This window comes from Gossypium hirsutum, chromosome A01, assembly GCF_007990345.1.
Source record: "Gossypium hirsutum isolate 1008001.06 chromosome A01, Gossypium_hirsutum_v2.1, whole genome shotgun sequence".
Taxonomy (NCBI): Eukaryota; Viridiplantae; Streptophyta; class Magnoliopsida; order Malvales; family Malvaceae; genus Gossypium; species Gossypium hirsutum.
The window spans coordinates 65187405-65200848 of record NC_053424.1 but is presented as its reverse complement, the minus strand read 5'-3'; positions in this window follow the sequence as shown (position 1 = coordinate 65200848).

Below are 13444 nucleotides of genomic sequence, written 5' to 3'. Positions count from 1 at the left end.
CCTCTAAAATTCCTCTCAGCTAGCGCCTAGAGGGTTGTAAACATTTAAGTCAAGGTTTGTATTGGTAAATTGGTACAGGCAACTGAAATTTACCTAACTTAAGTCAAGGGTACCTATGGCTCTTGTACGTGTAGAATCAGGTTAGCCCTTAACTTAGGAAAAAAAATCCTAAATTCCTTACTAGGAGTTTGCCTTATACTTCTCTAGAGCCTCCTCATTCTCTTTCTGAATGCGTTCCTTATTAGAGAGTTGTTGCTTCTCGAGGGTGTTTAGTTGGTGAACCCTCTCCTCCAACTCCTTTGCTTGGGTCTCCAAAGACCGATATTTGGTCTCCTAGGTGGCGACAGACTTAGAAAGCTAAAAAAATTGTTGGACAGAGGCTTCAAATGCTTGGCTAAGCTGGGTGAGGAACTGCTCACCAGAAAGAAAAGCCTTCTCAAACTTTGCCCACTTGCCATTAGTCTTAGCACACAACTATTGGATAACCCAACTCACGAGGTCACACTCTGTGAATAACATGGAGATGGAACCCACCAGTTTAAGGAGAGTGGATTTGTAAACGTCGAAAGAAGGAGAGGAAGGATAGATGACCTCTTTCAACTCCTAGGATAGCTCATTATCCTTACTTTATTGAACAGCAAAGGGAGAAAAGGGATACTGGCCTATGTGTTTTCGCCAAGAGAAGAAGGTTTGGACCTCTTTTGAATGAGGTAATAAAAGGCACCAATTGGGGAATTATGCGGATCTTAGCATTGAGTGAGCCTACAGGGAAAGGAGCTGAAGTAGTAGTAGGAGGAGGGTCCACAGTAGTGGCAAACTCCACAAGAAGATCAGAAAAGACCAGAGGAATGAACAAATGGTGTATTATAGAGTCGGATGTTGGGAATGTTGTCGTGTGCACTAGTGGGGGGCAGGAGATTCACGCTCTAGAAGGATAGGTTGTTTTACAGCTCTATGGTAGAACGATCGATTATTACTTCTCTCTCCAGCACTAGAGGACCCCCTCTCAAGTCTCAACCTCTTGCTGCTACTACTACCATCTTACACTCTCAAACCAACAATACCCATTGCTTGTTGTGCACTCTCAAACAAAGCTTCTATATCCATGACTTTGGGCTGGGATAGTAGTGTTAGGAGAAAGATATAAGTAAGAACAGTAAGAGGAACAGTGGGGTCAGCAATGTTTTTAACTAAGTTTCTATTCGATGACTCATCCATGAACTTTAGAGTTGAGGAAAGCCAATGGCGGGAAGGAATATTAAAGACGATGTAGAAGAAATTAATGGGCTCCCTCAATTTTCTAATGAGAGCATAAGCTCACTTGCCATCGGCCTTAAATGACCACACCTCTTTGGCGGACTAAACTATTTTGGGATTCACGCTAAGATAATGATCTAAGTCATGCCAACATTTAGGTTCCTTTCCTCCAAGTAGTAGTGAAAGATATTTCTAATAGTAAGAAGCATTTTTAACTCTAGAGTCCTTTTTGGATTCAATCTTTCAACTTCTGCTACCGTAATTTATGTGTCCAAGGTTTGGGATTAGCGGCAGGTAGAATCTCTATGAAGTGACCACTTCGTGGGAAAATCAAAACAGTAGGAAAGATTACTTTTCACCAAAATAAATTTATTGCGGTCCAAGCGATGGTTTGGGGCCTAATAATTGAGAATGGGTTCGCGATCCTAACGAATACTTAAGTAGACCATTCCAGTTGAAGGCCCCTGAGTTAGAACCTTCATTTGGTAGAAACCAAGTAAGGGAGGCTCATTTTGGCTACTGTAGTGTAAGAAGTATGCCATCTTCTCGAAAGTGGTTAGGCATTTTGTACAATGGCATTCTCAGTGAAGTACTAGTCCCTTGGGACCATAGAACATTTTCATTTTCAACAATAATACTCCTTTGGCAACCCATTTAACTCTAAGGACCAGATCCCCTATCATTTCCTCCCGACGTTGGTGCAACTTCGGACATAATAATATAGTATATGGTGAAAGAAAAGAAAAGTGAAAGATTACATAGAAATTAAGAACTGACTACAGAAGATGAGTAACGTAGGTGAAGGAAATAAGGAGTGAAGGAAGGAATGAAAGAATGGAGATGAAGAAAGAAGACTTAGGGTTCAGAAAGAATATCAAATGATAAAAGATTTTGGGGAAGAAGTTGATTTCAAATGAAAGAATTTCTTTTCCTTGTGTCTTTGTTTAAATAACCAACTATTCAAGTCCCCGAACCTGTTTTTGAAATCTGTCGACTAGGGGAAGGGTTTTTCCTAAACTACTCGTAGACCAAATAGCAAGAAAGCCCATCATAGTAAAACGTTCGTTAAGCATCCACCAAATTAGTGTATGCTCGTATAGGATCGGTTAAGTAACCTTTGTTTTAGGGACGTTTGGCACCAGGAGTAATCCAGAGTCCCCACTAGGAAGACATTGAGGATATCTTTAAATCTGTTACCCGCTAAAGATGGAGTATAGGTAGGCCTATTACTCTAATGAGATGAGTATAAGGAAAAATGCTAAGGTAATGGTTAATGCAAAAGCACAGGGAAGTGTAGTGGCAGTTTTCCTTAAGTTGTGAAAGGAATATTACCGGAGTTCACTTTTAGAGCTAGCCATAAAAAGAATTTTTGAGGACCGAATTTTCTTTGAAGGTAGGGGAGTTGTAACACCTGGATACCTTTATTGGCTCGAAATTTAATGAAAGTTAAGATTAAATTGAATGGATTGGTGAATTTTCGGGCTCCATCGAGAAATTCAAAAATTTTAGTGCCAGAATTATGATTGATTAAATCTCAATTCTGGTTTGGTTAGGATGGAACTGACCGGTTCCATAGTTGGAGACATAATTATTAGTAGTGATTTTCTATAAAGGACTAAGGAGACCATGTTAACTTTGGTTGTATAAGTGTGCGTGGAAGAATGAAAGATTTCTCCTAAATCTAGCTTATAATTTTATTCTTGTTTGCAACATCTTCTTTGATTGCTCCAAGGAAGAAGAAGAAGAGGTTTGACAAAGCTCTGTATGAGGTGGTGAATGTGAGGTTCGAAGTTTGGAAAATTGAGAATTTGATAAACTAGTAAGCTCTAAGCCTCATTGTACTCGTAGATCAGAGAAAAGAGAAGTAAGGATTCTTGACTTTTTTTTATAATTATGGATTTTGGGGTTTTAAGGCTTGAGTACCTTCGAGTTAACTGATAAATGATTGCTATGCTTAGCTGCCAAAATGAAGGAGGCTCTGGCATTTGGACATGCTAAGTTGTCAAGGATAAGGGAAGTCAGGTGAGTTCTGCACACTATCTTGGGTGGTTGATGAGATTGAGTTGTTGAATGATTTTTGTTGTGACTATTCTGGGTTGTTTGATTCTGTCATTGTGTGTACAAAAAATGGTGACTGGGCATGTTGTGTATGAATAATCATGTATGAGTATGTAAGTATCTGTAAGAATGATCATGGAATGTTAAACCAATATTACATGGTGTCGAATATGTGGATACTTTGCATTATGTAACCAGTGTCTTGATTGCATGAAATATATGATTATATTATATGTGAAGTACAGAGGTAATTTACCTAGACAAGGTAAAGGAAGTTAGGAAAAATTGGCGAAATTTGAGGAATGACCAGATTGTTATAGGGATATAAGGGTGTATGACTGTGCCGTGAACGATATCAATTGGCTTGGTAGAATAAAATCGCGGTGAAGGTTATCGATTGGTCCTTATAGGCGACATTGTGACCAAGGTTTATAGGTCTTACAAAGCAACACCTCGATGACAGTCTGCAGGCTCTATGGGGCTACATCATGACGAATGTATACAGGTCCTACAGAGCAACACCTCAAAAGTGGTTTAGGGTGTAAGACCATAGCTCAGCTATGGGAACTAATAAAGTCTGCTAAAATTAGTAATAGACGAGGGCAATTTAGAAAGAAATGATTAGTAGTCAAATGATAGTGATTCCTATACCTTTGATTTGGAAGAATTAATTGAAGAAGAATTCCCCACAGAATTGTTGAGAGAGAAGTTGGTACAAGTTTATCAAGTAGACATGTGGAAGTAGTGTAAGGAACCATTAGTCTAACCATAAAATTCTCTAGCTAAGATGGTCCTTTCAATCATTAAACCCCCAAATTGGAACTTAAACCGCTCTCAGGCTTTTAAAATATGGGTATTAGGGTGACAATAACACTTTGCCATTAATCATTGCAGATGGTTTATTTGTGGAATAAAAGAAGACATTATTGGAGGTTCTAAAAACACATAGAAAAGCAATTGGGTGGACCATGGCCAACATCAAGGGTGTAACACCCCGTACCCGAGTCCGTCGCCGGAGTCGGACACGAGGGGTTTGCAGACTGAAATCACTTCTTTGCACAATCCATTTTAAATTTTCCAGGCAAGCTGGCTAACTGCGTCACTGTCACCTTAAAAATCATATCTTGAGTTTCACAACTCAAAATCAGCTTCGTGATTTTTCCCTGAAACTAGACTCATATATGCATCTACAAATTTTTTTCTAGAATTTTTGGTCGGGCCAATTAGTACAGTTTATTAGTCAAAGTCTCCCATGTTACAGGGATCGACTACACTGACCTTTTGGCATTACAACTTGGATATATCCCTGTACAGGGCTTCAATACTGATGTTGTTTGTTTCTATAGAAACTAGACTCAAAAAGGAATCTATGCATATATGGCATGACTTCTAATTATCTCTGGTTAATTTATAATGAATTTCCAAAGTCGGAACAGGGAATCCAGAAACTGTTCTGGCCCTGTCTCACGAGAACCTGAATCTCTCTTAACATAATGTCCATATGATCGTTTCGTTACTTTCCTGTGAAAATAGATTCATCAAGGTTCGTTTACATAATTTATTCACTATTTAATTCCATTCCTACTATTTTTAGTGATTTTTCACATCCACATCACTGCTGCTGCCAGCATCTGTTTTTTTAAGGTAAACTTTACCTATTTCATGATCCTCCATGGATCAACTAGAGTTTGTCATACATATTCCAAAAGTGATCAAGAATAACCCTTCCCATGGCTAACCGTTACCAACATTTCCATACCTCTCAACGGACAACATACAAAATGATTATAATGCTATGATCAAAGTATATTTAAGCCATTTTCGCATGGCTATCCAAATTTACACAAAACCGAAGGGTACATGACCAACAACAAAAGGGTAGTCCTATACATGCCATTTCAAAGTTCAACCAAAATTGTACCAAAAGGGGGCTTTGATAGTGTGGGAGACTTCGACTTCCAAAAATCCCGAGTCCGATAGCTGACGAGCCAAAATCTATAAAACAGAGAAACAAAGAAACGGAGTAAGCAATTTATGCTTAGTAAGTTTTGAGCAAGGGATTCCAGCACAACAAAAGTATAGCATTCATATAGCTAAACGGATAATTTCATATGCACAAATTTTCAATATCATACTTACTTCACATTACCAACCCTTATGTTCATACACAAAAGATCAACTTAGCCAAAGGGCGGTAGCTCATTTATCGACTGAGCGAATACAAATTTGTAAGGGATCAACTAATTCAAAGCACACACGAAACATACCTCATCGCTGGGATTTTACGAGCGTATTAATTTAAATTTTTACAGCAAGATCGCTCGTTCCCAAATCAAGCATCTTCGGGGTTTAGCCGGATATAACCACTCGCACAAGGCCTTCGGGTCTTAACCCGGATATGGTCACTAGCATAAATGCCTTCGGGACTTAGCCCGGATATAGTCGCTAGCACAAATGCCTTCGGATCTTAGTCCGGATGTAGTCGCTTAGCACATTCATATTTCATTTTCATTACCAAAGCTCAAACACAGGACACTTATCACATTTACAATTTCGGCTCAATAGCCACATATAAGACCATGATTTTGATTTACTTAAGACATAATCTAATCGAATCATAATTTAAGTCCCATTACTCGAAAACTTACCTCGGATGTTGTCGAACGATTCCGATGGCTATTCGACCACTTTTTCCTTCCCTTTATCGGATTTAGTTCCCCTTTGCTCTTGAGCTTAATTTAACAAATAAATTGATTTAATCATTTGAGCATCGAAAAGAGGAACTCAAGGTACTTGGCCCACATATATTCATTAGACATTAAAGTCACATATGTACGGAATCATGAATCAAACTCAACACATTAGTTAATACTCTCCTTAGCCGAATTTTCTAAGTCAAGATAAAGCCTTCAATATGCTTACCTATGGCCGAACAACACATCAACCTATGTACTCATTCATGTGGCCGATTATGCATGTCTATGTTGAGGCCAATTATATACTCAATACCACACACAAATGGCATACCTTTTACTAACTAATGCATTACATATTATAACTCAATACGCATCCATCATGTACTCCATAACCGAAACACCATCATATGTAAATATATACCTTGAGATATTGTATATGTCATACCAATACGTCATGTGCAAACATATATATATGTGCAAGAGCCAAACCTCAAAGTTGATTATAACTAAACATGAACATAAATCCAAAACACAAATCTTACCTACCATGCAATAAGCATAAATCATACTTATGGATATACCATGGCCGAATACATCACAACACCAAACCATTTCAATTTTGGTCATGGTTAAACAAAGAACTTAATGTCTCACTCAAAAATGCTAAAAAGAAAATCCAAGAGTCATCAATCCACCATCACATGTATCATTAACAAGCTTCATATTTAGCATGCAATGGCATTAACACAAAATCCACCTAGGCCGAATATCATCCCCATGACATAGCAAAGATTTGAACCATGGGCTAATTAGAACTCAAGCTAGCAACTAAAAACATGCATGAATCTCATGGCACAACCTCAAACATACCTTAATCTAGATACAAGTATGGCCAAACCTCCTCCTAATCCTCTTCCAAACCAAACATGAAGCAAGAACTCCTTCCTCCTTCCTTAGAATTTTCGGCCAAAAGAAATGAAAAAGGATGAACAAATTTTTTTTCTTTTCTTTAACTTACGGCAATGGGGGGAACACTCACACACATTCTTTTTTTTTCCATTTCTTTATTACCCATACTCCTTATTTTATTTTTCCTAACATACCTCACTAACATAACATGTTTGTGACATGTTTCCACTCATAGCATGGCCGGCCACTACTAATTAGGGGGAAATTTGACATGCAAGTCCTCCCTTTTTATTACATGCACTATTAGATCCTTATAGATTAGCCTATCACATTTCAAAAGTGTCACACAAATCCTACTAACTGAATTCACATGCAATCGATTAAATCGAAGCTTGAAATTTTCACACATTCATAATTACATATTCTAGACAATAAATATCACATTCAAACATTTCGGTGACTCGGTTTAGCGGTCCCGAAACCACTTCCTGACTAGGGTCAATTTTGGGCTGTCACAAAGGGGATTAGTCCAGTAGTGTGTCAACATAGGATACGAGTGAAGGAAAGAAATAAGCCAGTAGTGGATGCCCAAAGGTATCTTAACATAGCAATGAAAGAAGTGGTAAAGGAGTTGCTAAAATGGCTTGATGCCAGGATCATTTACCCCATATCTGATAGTGAATAGGTAAGCCTAACATAATGTGTTCCCAAGAAAGGTGGCTTGACATTTGTTGCAAATGAGAAAAACGAGTTGATTTTGACTTGAATTGTGATAAGATGGTGAGTGTGCATTGACTACAGGAAATTGAATAGCGTAACCAAAAAGGATTATTTCCCACTCCCATTTATCAATTAAATGCTTATCAAACTAGTAAAAAAAAGAGTATTACTGTTTCCTTGATAGATATTCAAGATATCATCAAATCCCAATCTATCCTGATGACCAGGAAAAGCCTACCTTTAAATGCCCATTCAAGACATACGCATTCTAACAAATGCCCTTTGGACTATGTAATGCTCCAGCCACCTTCATGAGATGTATGGCAACAATATTCGCTGACATGTTGGAAGATGGCATTGATATCTTTATGGATGACTTCTCAGTGTATGAAGATTCATTTACATAGTGCTTAGGTAACTTGGAATGGTATTTAGAGAGATGTGAATACACCAATCTAGTCCTTAATTGGGAGAAATGTCATTTTATGGTAAAAAAGAGATTATTCTCGGACATCAAATTTCCAAGAAAAGGTTAAAAGAAGACAAAGCCAAGATTAAAGTAATAGAGAAATTACCACATCCAACAAATGTTCGAGGAGTTCAAAATTTTTTTAGGACATGTCGATTTTTACAGGAGATTCATAAAGTATTTTGCTTAGGTTTCAAAACCTTTTGGCTAACTACTGCAAAAAAAAATCACTTTTATATTGAAAAATGAATGTGTCAAGGCCTTTGAGGTATTTAAACACAAATTAATCTTAGTTCCTATTATAGTTAGTCTAGACTGAAGGAAACCTTTCAGGATTATGTGAGACGCAAGTGACTACGTTGTTCAAGTAGTGTTGGGGCAGGATAACGACAAAATCTTCTATGCGATTCACTATGCAAGTAAGACACTGAACCCTAGTCAATGCAATTATACTACCATTGAAAAAGAAATGTTCGTTATAGTATTTGCATGTGAAAAATTTAGACCATACTTAATGAAAAACATAGTATATGTCTACATGGACCATTCAGCCTTGAAATATGTCATGAAGAAGAAGGAGACAAAAGCAAGACTAATGAGATGGGTATTACTCCTTCAAGAACTTGACCTATGGATTCTAGATAAGATGAGAGCAAAAAATCAAGGTGCGGATCATTTATCAAGGCTTGAAATAGGAGCTAAAGAAAAGGTAAACACCGACATTAATGAGAAATTTGCTGGTAAGCAGTTATTTCAAGTTGAGTATTGTTAAGTTATGCAGTTGATTCATAGAACGCCTTGGTATGCTAATATTGTCAAATACTTGGCCCGAAGAATCTTCTAGGAAAAGGCATCCTGGTCGAGGAAAAAGAAAATCATGAATGACATCAAGAAATGTATATGAGGAAGAACCATATTTATTTTGACAATTTTCAGATCGATTAATCTGGCGATGTGTGGCTGAAGAAGAGATAGAAGATATATTGGCAGGATGTTATATGGCTCGATGTGGCGATCATTTCAGAGATAGAAGACCAACACATAAAGTACTACAGTCCAGATTCTATTGGCCCACCATAATCAAAGACGCTTTGTTCCCATAACAATGCGATAGATGCCAATGAACGGGGAATATTTGGAAAAGGGATGAAATGCCACAAAATGGAATTTTGGAAGTAGAAGTTTTTTATGTTTAAAGCATAGGTTTTATGAGACAATTTCCTAGTTCGTTTGGAAACCAATACATTCTTCTGGGGTTGATTATGTTTCAAAATAGGCAAAGGCAATTGTACTGCCAGCTAATGATACCAAAATTATGGTGCGATTTTTACGTAAGAACGTATTTTCACGATTTAGGACCCTCAAAGCTCTCATTAGTGACGATTGATATAACACCCCTAACCCGTATCCGTCGCCGGACTAGGGTTAAAGGCATTACCAGACAAATCGAAACATTTAACTTTCATTTCATAATCATCAAAGTATCAGAGATCAGCATCAATATAGAGTCCCTTATATAGGTCATCGAGACCTTAAATATGCTTTAGAAAGGGATCGGGACTAAACCAAACACATACAAAATTTTTCCAAAACCTAAACATTTTTCAAAGAAGTACAGGTCACACGCCCATGTGAACAGGCCGTGTGCCTTACACGGAATTAGACACACCTATGTGTCTAGGCCGTGTTAAAACAGGGCATACCTACTGACTTGCTTACACGGCCACAAAAGACACTCGTGTGCCTTGGCCGTAGTCGAATCTGACTTGGGCCATACGGCTAGCCACACGCCCGTGTGCCTTGGCCGTACTCAAGCCTGACTTACAGTTATAGGGTACCCCAGGGGCACACAGTCGTGCAACATAGCCGTGTGTCACACACGGTTGAGACGCACGCCCGTGTCTCTGCCCGCGTGGACAAAAATAGGCCATTTGAATAGCCAATGTGCCACCCCAATTTGGGTCAACCTAATAATTTCAGCCAATATCTATACCAAACCATACATAATTCATGCTATAACATTATCAACCATTTACATGCTTATGAACTCAACTCAATTGTGCCAAAACATAAGATCAAATCTCATACCAAAATTTCCAAACTTACCATTTCTTATAACCATTCATGAACACATCAAATAGATCATTTTTGCATCACATTTCATATACCAAAATCAAAACATAAACACAACTATATCAAGCTATATCACATATCTAAATATAAACATTACAAATTCTATCCAAAGTATTTCTAGCCTATACAAGCCATACTTTACTAAATACATTTTCAAAAGGAACCAAAATAAGATTCGATAGCGTGATGATGATCCTCGACGATCCCCGAGCTCATGGTAGCTTCGATATCTATAAAATAATACAAACATACACAAAGTAAGCTTTCAAAAGCTTAGTAAGCCATATACAAATAAACTTATCATTTAAAACATATAAACATTATCAAATTACTTATACTTTAGGGCCAAATACCAACACAAACTTCATATTCATATACTTGGATCATATATCATCATTTGCAAATATACTTACCTTTTATTTTCAAATATAGTACACAATTCGAGCGTACCTGAATCAGATATATATTCACTTATTCATTCATTTTCTCAGAATGCCCGTTGAACCATTTGGAAATGTAAGGATACACGGATAGCTTAAAGAACATATACAATGCCAACGTCCCAGACGTGGTCTTAATGTAATCAAACATCGATGCCACTGTCCTAGACAGGGTCTTACATGAAACCAGATACGATGCCAATGTCCCAGACATGGTCTTACATGTAAAACAAAAGATGCCAACGTCCCAAACGTGATCTTACACGAAATCACATATCAGATCTTATGTCATGACATATGTATCTTAACTATTCCTGAGGTTCGTACGGGGCTTTTCGAATGTCAGAACTTTATCGTTACTTTCTCGGATAACACATATTTAGCTCGAACATTCATTCATCACAATTCAATATCATATGAATAATAATAATTCAATTCAAACTCGTTTATTTGTATATCGACTTACCTCGTACGGATTCGGATAAACTGAATCGGTTACTCGACGACTTTTGACTTTTCCCGATCTAATTCCGTATTCTTTAGTTCCTGATCTAAATCAATTCAAATTTAACTTATTCAATCACACATTCATTCAAAACAATCCATATACACACAATTAGGGCATTTTGCAAACTAGCCCTCACATATTTACATTTTGATGCCTTAGTCCCTAATTCACAAAAGCACAAAATACACATAATTTGCATATACTCATGCTTAGCCGAATTTTCATAGCTCTCATACAAGTCCATACATTTCATTTATTTTACATTTTAGTCCCTCAAAATAACATTTTCACAATTTATCCCATATTGCTCAAATTCATCAAAAATCCAAAAACAAAACATGTAAACCCAACATCAAACTTTCATATTTCAACATATAACATCACAAATCTCATAAATTTATCCATGGCACATTTCAAAATCATTAACAAAATCAAAAATTAAGGCATGTGTTTGATAGTATATGAAGCAACGATTACAAAAACTTAGAAATGATAAAAAATCGAGTTAAAACGGACCTTTAATCAAGCTAGATGTTGGCTGAATGCTTCAAACACATAAACCTTAGCTTTTGTTTCTTCAATTTCGGCAAACAAGATGATAAAATGCACAATTTCCATGTTTTGTTATATAATTAATAAACATTTATATTTATTTTAGCATTTTAGCCTTGCTATTTTTATTATAATTCCACTATCTAATGTCCAATTATGTCATTTAATTCATTCAATGGTCATATAACATCATAAGGACCTTACAATCATAAATCCAAACCAAATAGGCACTTTTAACATATAATAGATAACTTTTACATTTTACGCGATTAGGTCCTTTTATCAAATTGAGCACACAAACAACCAAATTTTTATACGAGACTTTCACACATTCTCATTCACATATCTTAAACATGAAAAATAATATTTAAATATTTTTTTGACTCGGATATATGGTCTCGAAACCACTATTCCGACTAGGGTCTAAACTGGACTGTTACAATTGATCCCACTTCTGTAGTAAAAAGTTAGAAGCTGTGTTAGCCAATCACAGTGTGAAACATCGTATCACCACCACATATCACCCAGAAGCTAATAAACGGGTAGATGTTTCCAATTGAAAAGTGAAATTGATATTAGAAAAAACAATGAACCCAAATTGAAAATATTGGAGTGCGTGACTGAATGATGCACTATTGGCATATCAGAAAGCTTACAAAACTCCATTAGCTATGTCACTGTACAATTTAGTATATGGAAAGAACTATCATTTACCTGTACAGTTAGAAAAGAATGCATATTGGGCCATCAAAGAACTAAACTTAGACCTTAACATAGACATGAAGAATTTTTATTTTATTTAAATATGTTAGAGAAGTTTAGGTTTTTGGCTTACAAAAATGAAAAATTGAACAAAGAAAGGGACAAGTGGAGACATGATGCCATGATAAAGAAACGAGTTTTCCTATCGAGGCAATAGGTGTTCTTTAACTCCAGATTAAAGTTATTTTTAGGCAAGCTACACTTGAGATGGATAGGACCATATATAGTAAACTAGGTACTTCCTAATGGTGTGGTCGAACTAATAAGTAAAGACGGGGAAACTTTCATTGTCAATGGGCAAAGAGTAAAACATTTGGGGTACCATCGAAACTGCAAGTAGAAAATAAGAGTTAGAATGTTAAGTAATAACGAACATCAAAGATGAAGCAGAGGATTTGGAAGAATGCTTAACTTGGGTGCTGGACGAATCTAATAGCTACACTTAAAAGTAACCATCGAACCTTATAAGTGTGTAAATATTGTAAAGTTATTTGTATTTTTATGTTTAGGGTAGATATAAGGTTTTGGAGCGAAAGTGTAATAACCCGTTTTTCAGTGGTGTCAGAAACAGTGATTTCAGGGCCACAAATCTGACGAACAAGTTTGTAAATATTACTATTTAAGGTATTTACGAGTCAAAAATGATATTAAAATAAATGTTGAATTGGTAATTTATGCTATTCGAGAAAACAATTAAGTTTAAGTGGTAAGACCCTAAAGTCAAGTGGTTTTAGAAAATGAGGTATTGAGACCTCGTTTCTATAAACCGAGATGTAAATATTTTAATAAATATTTATAGAGTATTATTAAGGTTGTATTAAAGTTTCGTTAAGAAATTTTAATGCTTAGATGTTAATTAATTAAAAAATGACTAAATTGTAAAAGATGCAAAACTTATTAATTAACGCATTTAGCTGATTAAATGGCTTAATTAGTAATT